Below are 7,762 nucleotides of genomic sequence, written 5' to 3'. Positions count from 1 at the left end.
GTGTGAGCTACTATGCCCATCAGACTCCCTTCTAATGTATATGTTTTTCCTCCTGGTATTACCAGGAATTTGCCTTTGTGCAATACTCTGCTTTCCCCACTTGGGTTCCTTTTTCCCCTCCTCAGTTTTTAAACAAGCATGCAAAGTCCACTTCATATGCTGAAGGTTTTATTGTTGGTCACTATCAGGAAACAGGGTTGACAAATACAGTGAACATTGAGGAAGTGACAAAGGTTGAAATAATCTCAAAAAACACCAGTCATAGTCACATAGTTGTTACTAATCTATGCTGAAGTAGAACTTACTTAAGGCTTTATTTTACATGGGTATACTTTCTAGTCTTTCTCTTAAAAGGTCTTTTTATTCTATTTATGAATTAGCTCCATTCAGCCTTGTCTGGGTTGTGGATAAGTGGTATCAGAAAGCCTTCACCTCTGATAACCTCAGTTTCCCCATTTGTAAAATAAATATTATAATATAAATATTGTACTTGATGTATTGTGATAGAAAGTAAAGGAGTGAATGTATGCTGAGCTAATATGTGGATCTTAGTCCTAGCTCTGCCAGGAGCCTTGATCCAGCTACTTGACCTTTCTGATCCACTCAGTTACCTTATCTGGAAAATGAAGTCAAGACTTTCTTACCAATTCATAGGGCTACTGTGAGGGTCAAATAAAGTAATCTTACGTGAAAGCATTTTTCTAGTTAACATTTTTATGCAAGTGCAAGATATGTATTACTCCAAGATTGATTCAAATTGACACCTCCTTTGATTTAAAAGGAGTCTGCTTTTTCCAAAGCCTGCTTTTTATTTTTCTAGGTGTAGGTTCCTTATATTCAGAAGCTGCTTATGTGGCTAAGATAACCTTTCCCTAAATATCAGGCTACCTAGCACTAGCCTTATGGCTACTTCTGTGCCATCCCAAGCTCTAATCCCTTTCCTTTAACCATGTGAGGGAAGTAGCCACAGTATTAAACTATTTTAAATGCACCGAAATATTAATAATTAATTGCCATCAAGGCAAAATAATTTTCTCTCTCTCACCCACTCTTATCAATTCTAGTAAAATACCGAAACTGCAGCTACCTTCATAATCATTGCCATCACTAACACAAGACTTGGTATAAATAAACTTTTAGATATCAGTATTACTGTCCCCTACTTAGTATTTTGCTTTCTCTTTGTCAGGGTAGGAATTTTTTACTTGTATATGTAAGTGGTAAGCAAAAGGTTGTGAGTGATGTAAACAAGATCGTATTGAGATAGAGGATAGACCAACAAATTTAATTGAAGATCAAGAAGCGGGGCAAAGTTTTAGTAAGCAAACTTTTATTAAGTACCTATGTGCCAAGCAGTGTGCCAAAAATAGGGGAAGTTTCCCTCCTAAAAACAAATTCTGTTATCCCCAACTTAAGTTTAAACCAATGGTTCTCACAGAGTGGGGGGAGAGAGGTAGGAGCCAAGAAGAGATGTTTTTGATTATCACAATTAGTGTAGATGTGCTGTCCTTAGTGCTGCTGCATCCCTAATAGCCAGGGATGCTTATGAACCTCCTAAAATGTACAGGCCAGCATCCCACGATATCAAAATGTTAGTAGTGCCCAAATTGAGAAACCCAGTTTAGAGGAACAAACACTGTCCTTGGGAAAGATTAATTGCTTTCCCATCTGGCTGAAAAGAAGTTATCCCTGTAGGTGATAGACTACCAGCAGGTCATTTGGCTACTCTAAGGGGGGAGGCTGAGTGTTTGCGAAGATGCTGCCCTTTACCTTGGGACGTGGAACATGGCCTTCATTTCCTTCACTGCTTTACTGGGAAGCTGAAAGACCCTAACAGAAAGCAGTAACCTCCAGTTACTACCACCACAGTTACACCAAAACAGTTCTTTCTGTTTCTGTCATCCTTTTGAAATCAACCACAGGGGAACTCTCGTGTAGATGGAAATCTGTTTAATCAGAGATAATATACATTATTTTTCATCATAAAGAAGCCTTATAAAAAATATTTTCGTGTTTTAAAACATTTTCCATTTTTTTCTCAGCACCCTTTTATGCCTACCTGTTTGCCCACCAAAATAGAAATGCCCAAAAGATTGTATAAATAATCTGCATAAGATGTATTTTGTCCCCTAAAAAGTATTTTGCGGCCCGGCGCCTATAGCTCAACCGGCTAAGGCGCCAGCCACGTACACCTAAGGTGGCGGGTTCGAATCCCCAGCCCGGACCCGCCAAACAACAATGACGGCTGCAACCAAAAAATAGCCAGGCGTTGTGGCGGGCGCCTGTGGTCCCCGCTACTTGGGAGGCGGAGGCAGGAGACTCGCTTGAGCCCAGGAGTTGGAGGTTGCTGTGAGCTGTAATGCCACGGCACTCTACCCAGGGGGACAGCTTGAGGCTCTGTCTCAAAAAAAAAAAAAAAAAAAAGTATTTTGCTTTTTCTTTTTCAGAGCAGGAATTTTGTACTTGTGTATACTAAGTAGTAAGCAAAAGGCTATATGTGATGTAAACAAGAAAAAAAAAAATTTGTTATGTTGAGAGAAAAAGATTGATTTCCCAGTTTTTCTTCTTTAGGTGAAACTGACAATTACATGTTATAGAAAGTCTTTCCTTTGGGAAGACTTGATATAAAAATAATTTTATTTCACTGGACTTCAAAGAACAAAGGATTATTAGAATGTTTATCAGTCAAATTAATACAGCTATTTCTAGGAAATATATATTTTATAACTAACTTTTCATGTTTTCCTAGTTCACACAGAAAATAACACTATTTCAGAATATATTTATTTAATTTTTTTTTACCTTGGAAAGTTTAGTTACTCCCAATGAGAGCAACATGCTTAATTTTCCATGATCAAGCGAGTTTCAAAGTGTAGGTACTATAGAAAACAGCTTTATTATCTTAGCAAGATTTTCTATAATGTTTTCTTAAGTCTTAGATAAATTAATGGTGCTATTTTATATTCTTAGTGCTAGATCATATTGAGATAAGAGGATAGACCAACTAACTTAATTGAAGACCAAGAAGCGGAGCAGAAATTGAGGCATTAGGATAGTCTTTGTCTGTATATCCATTTCAAGTTCTCAAGTGCATGACTTCAGGAATTCATTGTGAAGGATTCTTTATCTTACTCAGTTTTAAAATATAGAGAGACTATATAAAAAGAGTAAATACAAAAGCACTATCTACTAGGCTTTGTTAAAGTTTCTAAATTATTGTGAAGATCATGAATCTTTCTTCAGAGCACATGAAGAGTCCAACTTCTTTACAACAATCACCTATCATACATTAGAATTGCAATGAAAAGTTCCAGGAAAAATAGCTGCCATGGCACATTTCATTTGCAGTTCCATAATACTGGTAATATACTGATTGATGTTAAATTTAAGAAAATTATCCATTTAAGTAAATAGTTGATACTACTGAAATGTTTTATGTTATTAAATATAGAAATAGAAGCCAAGGTTGAGTGTGTTCCTGGGATTGAAACTTTGATGTCACTGATAAACTATCCCAAGATCAAGCCATCTAAGCAGAGTAAAAATATGTCTGGTTGGAAGTATATTATTTGTCTTGACTAATTTGGCCAAGGGTTCTAGAAAGTATATAGTCCTACTCTTATTCTTTAGTTCCTTGTCTAAGCTAAAAAGTGTTCCTTTTACTCTGGAAGCAATAGAACTAAACCTATAATGTACATTACTTGTAAATTCTTATTTCAGACCAGATGGTGGCTTATATTTTTTCAACTCCAAAATATTTTTTATTCTGCTTTAGTCTCTTCATTTTTGGAAAAAAAGAAACAGATTGCTTTGTTCAGAGAGCTAGGACTAGAACACAGGCTAAGGCTAATACTTTACACATGTGATATACCAATATCAGCCAAATATGGGCATTCACATAACACTTTCAGATTTTTGCCATATCCATGTACTACTAATACAATTTAATGCTATTTAAATTGGCTTCTTTAAATAAATAAACTTATTTTTTAAAGGAAATGTTTTGCTACTATAAATGGAAAACTATCATATCCTTTAAATACAAAGTAATACTAAATAGGAATCCAAATCAAAACAAAGCAGTGGTATTAAAACTTAATTGAATTTAAAATTAATTTAGTTTTAATTACTTTATGTTATTAAAATTTTAATTATTGCTGTTCTGGGTCAGAAATGTGTCAAAGCAGTGTTTTCATATTTGATAATAAGACTGTAATTGTCAAAAAGCACAGCTGGCTCGGCGCCTGTGGCTCAACCGGCTAAGGCGCCAGCCACGTACACCTAAGGTGGCGGGTTTGAATCCCCAGCCCGGACCCGCCAAACAACAATGGCTGCAACCAAAAAATGGCCAGGCGTTGTGGCGGGCGCCTGTGGTCCCAGCTACTTGGGAGGCGGAGGCAGGAGACTCGCTTGAGCCCAGGAGTTGGAGGTTGCTGTGAGCTGTAATGCCACAGCACTCTACCCAGGGGGATAGCTTGAGGCTCTGTCTCAAAAAAAAAAAAAAAAAAAAAAGCACAGCTAATGCCTATAGTTACACTTCTGTATAACTTTTTAAAATGGAATGCTGCTTAGGGGGATATGAAAGGGTATGAATACATGTTCATATACTAAAGTACAATTTCATGTATATAAGAAAGTCCTGTTAAACTACTCTTTGGTTAATTTCAGTTAATTTTTCTTGAAACTCTTAAATTTTTACATTGAAACCAGTGTGTTTCTTTTCCTAAGTAGGGAATTTGATCAGTATATTTTTGCTTAGTAAAACATTTCATTGTAATTCTAATGTCTCACAATTATAGTGAATTACCAATATATTGGTTTTTATAACCTTTTAAATTCATCTGGGGAGATTGAGAGGGTTTTTTTTTAAGTGTATTTGAATGAAGGAAATGGTTTTTTTGAAATAATTCTGAAGCATTTTTTATTTCTTTAAGTTAGTATTTTTAAATTTACTGATAATATAAATTAGCATATTTGTCTGAATTCCTGGTCTGAATGTGTTTGTAAACTTCCAAGGAATTAAAGGGGGTCATAATAGCTAAGCCTTCTCCTTTGAACTCTTACTCATTTTGGCTACAAGCATTCTATGTTGCCTTCTCTCAAAGTGCTACTGAACAGACTATATTTCATTGTCGAAAAAGACAGGTAAACATTTTTTATTCATAAGTTTCCTGTGAAACCTATTGGTGGAGGTATAAAAGTAGGAGACTTTATGAGCTAGCTTGTAAGAATTTTGCTGTGAAACTTTTATAACAAGTTTATCAGGGGCCAGGGAGAAGAAATAAATAAAGGAAATTACTGGGCCTATTTGATGAAATAGACATGATAGTATTGGGAACTTATTCATTGTAGTGATTTCTCTGGCTTATCAGAAGTATTAATCTTGTTTTTTTTTTTTTTTTTTTACTTGTGTCAAATTTCTATTTTTTTAAATTAAACTTGTTTTCTAGATAGTTTTTCTTTCTCCATTGCCCAGGCTAGAGTACAGTGGTATCATCATAGCTCCATTGCAACCTCAAACTCCCAGGTTCAGGCAATCCTCCTGTTTGGTCCTGCCTACAGGAATGTGGCTACCACACCTGGCTGAGTTTTCTCATTTTTGTAGGGATAGAGTCTTGCTCTTGCTCAGGCTGGTCTTGAACTCCTGGTGTCAAGGGACCCTCCTATGTTGGCCTTCCAAAGTGCTAGGATTACAGGTGTGAGTCACCATGCCCGGCCTAACTAAAGTTTTTATTTTGAGATAATTGTATAATTCCATGCAATTTTAAGAAATAAGACTTAGATTCTGCATAACCTTTAACTAATTTCCCTCAATTGTAGTATCCTGCAAAACTGTTGTAAAATATCACACCAGGATGTTGACATTGATAAAGATAGAGAACATTTTCATCATTACAGAGGTCCCTCCTTTTGCTCTTTTGTAGCCATGCCCACTTTCCTCTACACCCACCCCCATGGTAACTCCTGGCACCCACTAATCTGCTTTCTATTTTTATAATTTTGTCATTCCAAGAATCCATAATATAAGTAGAATTATTTGTGGAACCTTTTAAAACTCAGTATGATTCTCTGGAGATTTATCTGTGTTGCTGCATTTATCAGTAGTTTGTTTCTATTTCTTGCTGAGTAGTATTCCATGGTATCAATGTACCAGTTGAATTATTCATTCAGTAGGAACATCTAAGTTGTTTCCAGTTTTTAGTTATTACAAATAAAGCTGCTGTAAACATTTGTGTACATTACAGACTTGTGGGAATGTAAGTCTTCATTTCCCTGAAATGCTCAGAAGTACAATATAATTGTCTGAAGTATTTCCTTTACATACATTAGAACCACATAAAAACAATGTTATAATTTTTGCTTTGACCATCAGACATAATTTAGAAAATTCAAGAAAAAAGCTTATTACTCTTCCCTATGTTTTTTTCACTTCTGTCTGATATTTCAAGGTTCTTATATCATTTATTTCCTATTCAGAGAATTTCCTCTAGCCATTCTTATGTCGGTCTGCTGGTGACAAAGTCTCTTAATTTTCCCTTATCTGAGAATGTCTTGATTTTCCCCTCCAGTTTTGTCAGTACCCCCAAAATACTATGGCACTATCTTCTGGCTTCCATGGTTTCTAGTAAGAAATCTGCCAGTTCTAATTGTTTTCTTCCTATAAATAAGGTGGTGTTTTTCTGCTTTCAAGATATTTTCTTTGCCTTTAGTTTTTAGAAGTTTAATTATTTGTCTTGGTGTAGATTTCTTCTAGTTTTTTTCCATGTGTAGTTTGTTCAGGTTCTCAATTGATCTGTAATTTTATTTCTCTTTCCAAATTTGATGAGTTTTCAGTACTTAAGTTTTGAGTACTTTTTCAGCTCTGCACATCTCTTTTTTTGGATTGTAGTGACATGAATGTTATATCTTTCACTATAGTCCCATCGGTCCATTAGGCTCTTACCCCCCCGACCCCCATTTTCTCCCTGATATTCAAATTGGATAATTTCTGCTATTCTGTCTTTCCATTGTTAATTGTTTACTGTGTCTCCTACATTCTGCTGTTGAGCCTATATAGTGAACATTTTATTTTTGTTAATGTGGTTTTTAGTTCTAATATTGTCATTTGCTCCTCCTTTATATCTGCTGGGAGGTGGGGGGTTGCTAAGACTTTCTGTTTCTTTCACTTGTCCCAAGTGTATTTTGTAATTGGTTATTGAAGCATTTTTATCATGGCTGCTTTTAACACTTTGTCAGATAATTCTAATATCTCTGTCATCTCAATTTTGGCATCTATTGATTATCTTTTTACATTTTTAAAAATCTTTCTAGTTCTTATTATGATGATGGATGATTTTCTGTTAAAACCTAGGTGTTTTCTTATTGTATTCAGAGACTCTGGTGATTATTTAGACTTTTTCTGTTTCCACTGGCTTTTTCTGTCATGTCTTCAACAGAGTGATGGGGGTACCTCCTCATTCTGCCAGGTAGATGTAGAAGTCCATGTTCCCTACTCAGCTTCCATTAATAACAGAGGAAAGAGGATTCTTCTTGTTATTACTGGGTGAGAGTAAAAGTTCACATTTCCACATAGTCTCCACGAACCACTGGAATGGATGTCGGGACATGCCTGACCATCAGTGTGAAAATCCTGTCTCCTTACTTGGCCTCCCCCTAATTGGGCATTGGACCTCCTTATTATGGTTTATAAGGTGGAAGTTGGCTCGGCGCCTGTGGCTCAAGTGGCTAAGGCGCCAGCCACATACACGTAAGGTGGCGGGTT

General features: G+C 35.9%; 1 protein-coding gene across 1 annotated transcript in view; it reads left to right on the top strand.

The window, feature by feature from the left end:
- PELI1 (pellino E3 ubiquitin protein ligase 1) overlaps positions 1-7,762 on the top strand; it is a 56,131-nt gene that overhangs the window by 34,147 nt on the left and 14,222 nt on the right. The window lies entirely within an intron of this gene.

The sequence above is a fragment of the Otolemur garnettii genome, unplaced genomic scaffold (assembly GCF_000181295.1).
Source record: "Otolemur garnettii isolate 467f Iridium unplaced genomic scaffold, OtoGar3 scaffold00024, whole genome shotgun sequence".
NCBI lineage: Eukaryota > Metazoa > Chordata > Mammalia > Primates > Galagidae > Otolemur > Otolemur garnettii.
This window is presented reverse-complemented; position numbering and strand designations above follow the sequence as displayed.